This window comes from Cylas formicarius, unplaced genomic scaffold (assembly GCF_029955315.1).
Source record: "Cylas formicarius isolate icCylForm1 unplaced genomic scaffold, icCylForm1.1 PGA_scaffold_3__17_contigs__length_32017465, whole genome shotgun sequence".
NCBI lineage: Eukaryota > Metazoa > Arthropoda > Insecta > Coleoptera > Brentidae > Cylas > Cylas formicarius.
In genome coordinates, this window is record NW_026844326.1 from 5,974,803 (window position 1) to 5,986,227 (window position 11,425).

Below are 11,425 nucleotides of genomic sequence, written 5' to 3' on the forward strand. Positions count from 1 at the left end.
ACAACAGACAATGAAAAAAAGAAAGTAAAATAGCATGACATTAGAGCGTTAAAGGTGAAAAAAAAGTGAACCAAAATCATTTTTCTATAAAACCTCCTTTAAAGATAATACGTTTAAGTTTATAGACATGCTAAAAATAAAAAATTCTAAGTCACAGGATAAATTGGAAACCACTTTATATATTCAGTTAGCTCGGGCATATACATATAATTTACCGTTGTCGGAAAACAAAAAAAAAATTTCAAGAGTTAGCCGACAAAAACATAACCACAAAATCCCATTATAATTGTTTTTATCGAAATGTCTTAAAATAATTTTACATTTTTTATTTTTTTCGTTTAATTTTTTTTTATGTTCATTTAAATATTTATATTTTTTCAATTAAAAATTATATAAACAGTTGATGATTGTACCTTTGATTTAATTGTTTGTATTTATAGCATTCTCTACTGTTTAAATAATAAATAATCTATTCTAAGGGTTTGAGTTAAAAAACTTAAAAAAATTTGGCTTTTCTAGCAATAAATTTCAAACATTTCTGCAGCTACATTCTAGTTAGCCTTTTCAGTTATTTTATTTTAACTTTTCCCACCTCAATTTAAGACAAAATTTAAAACCGGGTAATCTTCTAATGAGACTTTTCAAAAAAAGCCAAAAATGTCACCGTTCAAAATATTTTAGCCTTTTTTTTTTCAAAAATGTTTACTTTTACATTTTAAATGGAAACTCCATAGAATTGCTCTTATTTGTTTTAAAAAAAACTTACGTTTATTTCGTCTTTATTTTATTTTTATAAAACTGCATATTTATTAAAAAACAGTTTTTTTGCTTTGTCTGCGAAATTCGTTTTTTTTATCTGTTTTACTTTGGAAGCAAGGCGACATGAAGCAAGTTTTTCACAACTTCTTTCTGTTTTTCTAGACATTTGGGCTAGGCACTTTTCAGTTTACTCAATCCTTTTCGTAGGACGCGTGGTGATTTAAAAACGGTTGTTTCCTGATTCGCTTCCTTCTCCTGATTGATTTTCTTTGCTGTCAACTTTCAACTCTCTTCCTACTTGCATGTCGTTCCCTATTGACTTTTAAAATTGCTGGTGATACAAACCATCTATAATTTCCTGCTTTTGCAAATCTCTATAAAATATATGTCCTTTTGAATCTTTTTCTTTATTTATCTTTTTTTTTTTCAGTTTTTCTCTGTGTTCTATTTTAGCTCTTTGTTGTTCACCTTCTATTGCACACATTTAACTTACACATATTTAAATAACCGATCTAATCAACCAGCAAGTATTATTTATACTTGCATTCACATAAAATGTTTTACTTTTTATATAACTTCTGGATTCCTCCTGTGTCGGTTTTTGTTTACTCGAATTAGCTAACGTTTCGCCAATCATCGTGTTGGCTTCTTCAAAGCTTTACTGAAACTGGCTCGCATTTTACTCTGTACCTGCTTTTATATTGTTTGAGGGAGCGGGAGCTAAATGAGGGGCACAAACACCGTAATTGTGTTCGGCAACTGCTGATGCGTTGATTTGTGTTAGTCTTAAGTCTCTTTCATGTTATTTGAGCCTAGTTGATATTTTTCATTCGGTCTCTCCAATGTCTTCTTTGCTGCATATGCATGGAATGCTGTAAACTCTCAAATGCAATTTTGACTTTGACGGATGTTGAGAGATTTTTGGATAAGTTTTGACGTTATATTTCTTTAGAACTTGTGGTATGTGACGTTTTGGATATAAGGAAGGACAATAGTGGCAAGTGTGGGATTGCTATTGATAAGAATATCTAAGAATGGGACGTTGGGGTATGTAGAGTTTAAATGTCCAAGAAAATCTACTAGGGATTCCTGACCATGAGTACAAACAACAAAAGTATCATCTACGTAGCGTTTCCATAATATTGGTTTTAGATGGAAGGTGTCGAGAACTTTCTTCTCAAAGGCTTCCATAAATATATTCGCGATGACTGGTGATAGTGGAGAACCCATAGCGTTACCAGACCAGACAAGCATTTTTCGATTAAGGTGAGAAGGTTTGGTTTCAAATTTTTGGATTTTAATATATCTGAAATGATGGTGACAGTTTCAGCAATAGGAACTACGTCGAAAGTAACCAGAATACCTTGTGTATCTAATGTAATGCTTTTTATTTGTTGAATAAAGTGAGAGGAATTAATCAGATTTCCCTGTAAGGGATTTCAATAAGGAAGCTAGATATTTCGCTAGAGAATATGTTGGAGAAATAATGGTGCTGACAATATGTCGTAGGGATAATCCTGGTTTGTGTATCTTTGGGAGTCCGTAGAGACGAGGAATTTTAGAGTCATAAGGGGTGACAGATTTTTTCACGGAGTCTGATGGAGAAGAAGTCTTAGATTTAAGGTTGCGTTCTATAGATGACGTAGGATCTTTTTTAAGTTGACGATATGATTCATCTGTTAGAATATCTTGCCCCCCTCAGACAATATAAAAACAGGTACAGAGTAAAATGCGAGCCAGTTTCAGTCAAGCTCTGAAGAAGCCAACAGGATGATTGGCGAAATAAATATATAAACAAATCTATAAAATTATACTATTAGGGATGGATGGGAGAAAAATAGCATAGAAAATTAAAAAAGAAATAATCACTTTTACTTTTAGTTTGGTCACAATTAAATACTTTGAAATTTAGTCGATAACGTCGCTTAAGAAGCATTAAATCGACTTGCTTTTAAAAACAGGAAGTGAGTTGTATATTGTTTTAAACTTAATATTATACGAAAACAGCAGACAAAAGAAGTAACCGCCGTAGAAAACGTTGTTGGTGCTTTAATCGGTCGTAAAACAACAGATCGCGACATGCCCTGGGTATGGACGAAAAAAAAGCAAGCCCCCATCCCTCGTGTTTACTTTCCATTCGAGAAACGCAACAATGCACATTATTGAAATGCGATCGACCGCGGCGAACTTCAAAACAGAGAGCGTCGGTTCACAAAAACGCATCTGCTAAATCTTTTATCCAAATAAATACGATATTGTTCGATTTTGGGGATGCTCCGTGGTAATTTTTTTCTTAATTTTCGGAACTGGTCGGGCGCGATATCGATGCACATTGTGGCGCGTTTATTATGGGATAATATCTGGGCTCAGTATTTTAAAAAAATGTATTAGAAAAATTAGATACAAAAATGACTATTCACTTATGTATATTATTTTAGAATATCCCTTGCACTTCGTCTGCCCAGATCTTCTAAGGTTTTCCTTTTTTTCCTTTGTATGCTGGCGTCCTTTCCGTAGAAAACTTTGCACGTCTTATGTTGTCCGTCCGTTTGACGTGTCCATACCAAATCAGACAAAATCAGTTCTTTGATTTCAATTTTTGTAAAATCTGTAAGAGGTTAGTGTCTCCCCATGCTTTCTCTTACTTCTTCGTTTTTTTTCCTTTCTTTAATATTATTATTAATATGATTATTATTATACAGCACTTATTGTCATAAAATACAATGTTATAAAACAAGTCCAATACATCATATGAAACAATAAATACAGTTTTCATTCTGCAAGAGTAATCCCGCAGGTGGAAATAAGATGATGCATATTGAATACTTTCCCAGAATACTTAAACTATAAACTACTTGGACAACTTAAAACTATACCAAATTCTAACCTTGAAGGCACTTTTTTAAGCCTTGGTAGAACCAAAAAAGAAAAGAAAACAAATACTGCAAAAAGAAAAGAAAAAACATTAATAATACTGGATTTTGTCCCTAGTAAATTAATAATAACTTTTAGATTAGATTACTAATTTCAACCTAGTAAGCATACAGAGTAAATATAGATACAAAAAATTAGAAAAGAATTATAAGCAAATAATGAAGAAACGGATGAAATTAATAGAGTTAATAAATAATCAATTGTTCTTCATCTCTAGTTATTTCAGTTTTAATAATTGTTTTAATCTGATGTTAAGTAATTAAACTGTCTACTATTATTTTAGATACCATAGGTTTGACAGTGGCTTGGTTCATTTCATTTATTGTTGAGTAAGGATGCTGATAATTTCTAATAGGAATTTTATTTAAAAAGATTTGAACTGATATTATGCTTAAAAAGGAGTTTGCTTGCTCGATATTCTTAACAACACCTTAAACAGGTCCATTTCCATCGGGTAATCATGAGGATATTCATGGTTAATTGTAACTATCTCTGAAAATCTAATTATCACTGACGACTTTAATACATTCGTAATAATGAAATATGCTTGTATTGAAATTCTGCGTTAAACAGGGGAAAAAAATACAGAGTGTGTGCCATTTATAACTACTAAAAAAACCTGATTTGAAATTTGCCATTTATGTAACAAAATTTTGAACACCCCTAGAAAACAAGAAAAATCTGTTTATTGTAAGAATGTTGTTAGATCCCAAGGATTACTGTTCACACTATTTAGCTGGAACAAAACAGGTCTAACAAGATTTTTTTGTTCTAATTTTTCCAACGTGCAAAACGATTTTTCATCTTTTTTTATTTAGTGCTTTTGAAATGTTGAATATTGTGGCAAAAAATGCAGGGTGCGTCTGTGTCTGGAGTGCGCTGATATACCTAACATACCTAAACAGGGTGATCAAAAAGTAACATTAATAATTTTAACGAAAAAATAGTTAAAAGTTATTTTTCTTAAATAGAAATACCGAAGTTTTATAATATTGTTGCACTTGGCATTCTAAAATAGGGCGATATTGTCTAAATTTCCCTATTTTAAATAGTTGCGGATTTCCAAAGAATAACAATAAAACGTCTTTTTAGTGTAAAAATGCCATGACTACGAACCATGGTAAAAAAACCATCGAGCACTACAGAAATCATTAGCCAAACTGTTTATAAGATATGGTTCCTTTTAATTAAAAAAAAAGATATCATGTGTATATACTGTTTTTACTATTTACAAAATTTCAGAGCTTAATTAAAATTGGTTTGCATTCCACTTTGTACCTACTGATTAATTGTTCGAGGGAGAAGGAGCTTAAGGGCGGCATGAACATATTGGTGACAAGTAATGACTTGAGTAGTGGTTTTTACAGAACTTCTGGATTCGTCATATTCCCTTCTTCAGTGCTTAACTGAAACGTTAGCATAGGTCAATACAATTTGTGTGGAAGTTTTTTTTGAAAAATTATACAATGTTTTTCTAAAAAAACTGAATCATAGGGAAAATGCCAATTACTATACTGCTATAGTACGCTATAGTACTTAAACTTTCCGGGTGAGTACTTTTTTAAAATCCTAATGACTACCACTAGCACGAATACCAAAGAAAGAATCTTCACAGATTTAAATTGTTGATATACGTCGAAAATATAAGACGACAACGTATTCCACTTTTCGCAATCACCGTTACCGAAACACTTAAAAGCTGGTGAAGATACAGGCAGTCTACTTTTTTTGCGTAGTTGAAAGAAAATTACTTTTATAAGTGCCATCTGGTTGAAATTTCTAGAAAATTGAAGAGCTGAGTAATACAAAATTATTCATTTGAAAAATTACATTACAGAACCGAGTTTCTAATTAAAGAAATCTATTACATGATAGTGTTTGTTTAAGGTTCTGGTCCCCTTTTTCTACTGCACATTAGTGGCAGCAGAAAGGCAATGATTCAAGATGACTAGTCTGATATTAACATACCGCTTTACGCGCAACTTTTACATGTAGCAGTCGTGGCCGAGCGGTTAAGGCGTCTGACTAGAAATCAGATTCCCTCTGGGAGCGTAGGTTCGAATCCTACCGACTGCGGCAGGATATTTTTTTGTTCGGAAATAAACTTGTTTTTGCCGTCGTTATCCAAATTGATTAACCTGATAAATTACACCTAAGCAAAACAAATTCAGTCCATCGGAGAATATTTTTTATTAATACACGGTATAGAACTAGGCCTCCAAAATCGACAAATAACCTGTGACAAAAAGGTTTTTTTGAGGAAAGATGTGTTTTCGACATCTTCATTAGTGCTCTTCAGAATAATGGGAGATAAAAACATTAACAAAAGGAAATGACCATTAGGTGGATTGGTTCTGCTTGGGAATCATTAAATATTAATTTACTTAATATTTAAATTTAAATTAATTAATTTTTCTGTCATATACGGACCGGTTATTTTTATTGATGTTATAATTTGTAACTAACCAAAACTATCCTTATACGACAGTCTTATTAAAAAGTCTAAAGAGGCACTGAAAATACAATAAATACAAACATCCAGATTTCAGCCTATAGATTCTTTTATAGGCCAATAATGATGTATTATATATATGACGACTTTCTGATAATTCAGAAGGTTTTATCGGGTTACTGGATGCATTTAACTTTTCCTATTCCTATTCTATTAACGGTTCAGAACTTTCGATTCCCTAGAGTTACAGTGTTGTACTCTTAAGGAAGTCCAGTAACTCTTTTAAGGGAAGTTTGTATTAATGCTAAAAAAATATTATTTATTATATTTTAATCGTAATCTGTTATAGGTGGAATCCAAATATGAAGTAGTACGATAATGGATTTCTTAATAAGCAATGTAACCTTACCGTATTATGAATTTGTGGGACGCTCTCTATATATGAAGATAATATTAAACTTTTTTATACACCCATACCACTTTGTAATTCTTTTTTTTTTTCTATGGCCCGTGATTGCAAATGCATAAACGCAAAATGCATCACTACAAAATATAAAAAGCTCTGTTGTTCATAAATCTTGTGTGCGACAACCTGTACCAAATTTTTCTTTATGTGGAAATTATTACAAAATTCAATACACAAATTTTGACAGCTAACAACCACTTTATGTAATAAATTTTGTTGTTTAAACTAAAAAAAATATTGTATGTGAAAGAGTTTTTATTTGTAATATCTGCTTGAAAGGCTAATAACAAGCCTAATGAAATTATTGTAAGACAGTGCGGTTTATTAAAAAATTAAAGTTTTTTTTATTGATTCATTTAGCAAGCATGGTATATAACGGTGTTTAGGTTCAGGTTATTCTAAGACGTCAGCCCTTAGTTTTGAGTGTATGTCACGTCCACATTCATTCTGCACTTAGGCTCATCCGAAAGACCAATTTTGTGCATGTTGGTTTTGAGTTGCTTTTGTAGTGTTGGAAGGGCATCCCCATTAGGGTTTTCAGGCTTATCCGTCTTTTGTCTGACAGGGTCTCGGTTGAACCTTCGGACATTCTATTGATGTCTCCGAATGGAGTGGATGGAACATCGGCTGTGATTTTATCGGCGGTAAATGATTTGCTTTTTTGCTTCCCTCCCCAAGTTACTCTGTCAGGGTTAGTTAGTTAGTAATGTTTGCCTAGCATCCATAAGTACATTTGTTCCCTTAGGTAACTTGGGAGTTACAGAAAACTATCCACCGCACTAGATCCTACATAGAAAACTCTTTCCAGGCCTGTTTTGGTTAGTTCTGATAGAAACAGTAAGGTTAACGTAGGTTGAAGAATGGGAGATCACTAAATATGCGCCAAATAGTGAAGATGACTTACAGATATAAACTAGCTCTCCACAACAACATAATATAACAAACAATGAAATCCCATTCGTTGGAGTAACAATATCAATCATAATATGGGAAAGCAATCTCAAAAAAATCTCATGGCCTCTGATACCACGCTATCCACCAGAAATTTAAAGAAAATCTGTTTTGAAAATTGGTTGGCGTGGGGATTTTCGGTAGCCCACACGTGTTTCGCAAATTATTTTTCACATTGCAAGTGAAAATACCCTCCGTTACTGGAATAAATGTAGTAAAATTTTCATTGCGGACGCTGTAAAAACTAGGCACAAAACCGCACTCTTGAAGCATGTTAGTGAGGTATTGAGGCATTTATAATAATAATAATAATAATAACATTAATATTAATAATAATGATAATAATGATAATAATAATAACTATGCGCAAAGCCCCTGGACCGGACAATCTCCATCCTGAAATTATAAAGACATATATTGAGGAGTGCACAGACCTCATGAACAAAATATTGCTGAAGGGAGAATTTCCTAGAATATGGATGGCGCGACTTATCCTTATAGAGAAACCAGGTCAGGATAAGAAGTATAGACCCATATGCTTAATCAATGTAGCTGGTAAGCTGCTGGAACATTTGCTGGTAAAACGTCTCAAGGAAGAAATTGAAAGGACTGGCGGACTGGCAGAAGAACAGCATGGGTTTCGGGAAAAAAGATCAACTATCAGCGCTTTGAGAAGGATACGAGAAAAGGTAGACGACGTAAAACAGACACCGTGGGGAAGGAGGAAGTTATGTGCTCTTGTCACGTCGAAAATGCCTTCAACATGGCACCATGGTGTGGTATATTGGAAGAGCTTCGAAATCGTAACATAGCCCCTTATCTGTATAACATCATAGCAAGCTACTTCGAAGATAGGCGTTTAAGCATAGGTGAGGCAGCGGAAATGGACGTCACATGCGGGGTCCCGCAGGGATCAGTAATAGGTCCAACCCTATGGAATGTGTGTTACAACGGTGTATTCCGAATTCCTGTTCCAAATGGTATTACCTTTGTCGGATATGCTGACGATCAACCATGCCCTTTACAATGTCACGGAATGGATGAAATCTAAAAACCTGAAATTAGCACCCCAAAAAACGGAAGCAGTCCTACTTGTTGCTGGAAGCAAAGTTAAAAACATTTCAGTCACAGTGGAAAACACAACAGTTCAGAGTCAGGAAGTAGTCAGATATCTAGGTATAAAGCTAGATAGAGACATGTCCATGGGGGTCCACATCAGAGCCGTAACAGAAAAGGCCAACAAGGCCTTGAACATCATCAGTCGCCTTCTACCAAAAGTGAATGGGCCTCGTGAAAGCACCAGGAGGATATTATGCTCAGTAGTGACTTCAATACTACTATATGGCGCCTCAATATGGGAGCAAGCAGTTGAGAAGAAAGTCTACAAAAGGATTCTGAGTAGTGTTCAAAGGAGGATAGCCATAAGAGTCTCCGAAGCATACAGAACAACTTCCAATAAGGCACTTATGGTGATAGCTAGGATCCCACCTATTAATATCCTAGTTAAGTGCAGAGCCCGTATAGAGAAAGATGGACCAGACGGTAAAACGGAAGCACAAAACACGGTGATGTTATGCTGGCAAAAGGAATGGGACATAGATGATGGTACAGCGGAATGGAGTAAAAAGCTAATTCCAAATATAAGACCCTGGTTTGAGAGACGACACGGTGAAGTAGATTTCTTTCTTACACACCGACAAATTTGGACCACGTCTGCAAAATAGCAAAGCAAATACTTTCTGCCAAGAGGATAGAACGGCCAAATCTTATACAAGCTCGCTGAACCTTAGTCAATAGGAGACCGAAAGATCATAGAAAAGATCATAGGGCGCAAGAGAACATCACGCGCGTCCGGACGACACTGCATCTGAAGTAATGCTGACGCAGTTCCAGATGGAGGGCACACTGTTTTGTCGTCAAGAGAGGAAGTGTGAGTACGTTCACACTGGGTTTACACGGTCGGCTGTTGCCAACTCGTCGTCGCCAAGGGGACACACCATCCATCTCCAGGGTGTCTTGAGACGCCCAGAACGGGCTGAGGAAGATTCGCCTTATAACCTCTCATATAAAAAAAAACTATGAACTATGAACATCTGTACTATAAGTCATTTCATTTGTCAAGTAAGGTGGATTGTTATTAAACATAATGTTATGGAAAAATACCAAGGAGTGTCTACGCCTGTTGCGCATATTCAACCATTTGGTATCCTGTAGTGTACGAAAAATACGAGAGTTTATAGAAATCTATAAACAACCTAACAATCTTAACCGCGACTCAGGTCTCTACCTGTCACCAATTTGGTAATCAGTCATCCGAGACGGTGTTTATACCCCTCATTAGCGCCCCCCTCAAACAATATATAAGCAGGTACAGAGTAAAATACCAGCCAGTTTTAGTCAAGCTCGGAAGAAGCCAATAGGATGATTGGCGAAACGTCAGCAATTTCAACTCAGCAAAAACCGACGCAGGAGGAATCCAGAAGTTTTGTAAAAAGTATTACAGTAGCCTGCAAAAATTTTAAGCACAAGCATTATTAAAAAATTACCAAGAAAGGTCATATACCTAATGCAACTTTGATATATATGTTGTTATTTAATATTTATTGGTGGTTGTTAACTTATACAAAGCTAGAGGTTACCTACCGAAAAAATATAAAATATTTGCTAATCCCAGAAAATATGAAAATTTATGCCCATATTTGATGAAGAGCTCTGTATATACTGCTGCTCTAATATACTGAGTTGAAAAAATTAAGGCACCTTCGGCATTTCTAAAATTACTTTAACATTATTGAAATTTATTAATACTTATATAGTTTCAGTCGTACAATGTAATGTATTGTACATTTCTACAAATATTTATATTACTAATAACTTTTTTACCTTGTCGCAAGATTATTGCATATATTCCTTTGGTCTCCTTTCTTAAACATGCTTGCAACTTCTGTCTTGTATTTGGTTCTTCAGGTGTTCATGATTATGTTGTCCCTCCCTTAAGATGAATCACCATTCTCTTCAACTTTTCCTGATGCTTGATATTTTGTTTCTGTGCTTCTGAGATATCTTTTTGCAATAACTCGAATATACATATATTTATTAAACTTTAATCCTATAAATGGATTAAATTGAATAATTTATAAAATACGACGTTTTTGAACTAAACATTCAAAATGCCTTTTTTTGAGCTACTATAAAATATTAAATAAATTTTACCTCGTTGTGTTACACCTTCTGCATAAATAATACATAAAGTCGTCGTGAAAAGCTATTTGTTAAGGGGGTATGTTCCTGTTCTGCATTACTCTAAGAATTTACTTCCCACAATTAACTGAATTCCTGTTTAAAAAAAGTAATAAAATGTTAACTTAGATAAATCATTTTAAATAAGTTTCAAACTTGATATCCCTATAAAAATCGCTGGTTCTAACCTAAACATTCTGTCACTCGATCACCTATTCGTCAGGTCTCAGCTGTTGGTGGATCGGTTATTACAAACCACCCCCCCACCCGAACTCGAACACCGTTCGGGATTTTCGACCATTCGAACATTCGTTCATTTGCTACCATCTCGTCAGTTTTATTTCCTACGGATCGGAGCCACCTCGGATATTTCCGAGATTTTACCGCACGTGTTTAGGAGCAATCGGATGATTTCGGAGATATTTCCCACCCCTTGAATTTGACGGTTATCAATTCTTTGTCAGTGAATGTATCCGTGTTGTTTTGCGAAAATGTACCAGAAAAATTAACGGCCGCAGAAAAAGTATAGTATGTAACACGTTCGATAAACTTTTTAAGTCAGTCGTTTATTAAACACTCGCTCCGCTTGTGTCAAATAAACTCGTGAGTCAACTGCCGTTTAC

The 11,425-nt window shown here is 34.5% G+C and overlaps 1 non-coding gene across 1 annotated transcript; it reads left to right on the forward strand.

Annotated features, from left to right (window-relative positions):
- Positions 1 to 5,687: 5,687 nt before the first annotated feature.
- Positions 5,688 to 5,769, forward strand: Trnas-aga (transfer RNA serine (anticodon AGA)). Its single transcript has one exon. It is a non-coding gene; the product is annotated as a tRNA-Ser (tRNA).
- Positions 5,770 to 11,425: the final 5,656 nt, after the last annotated feature.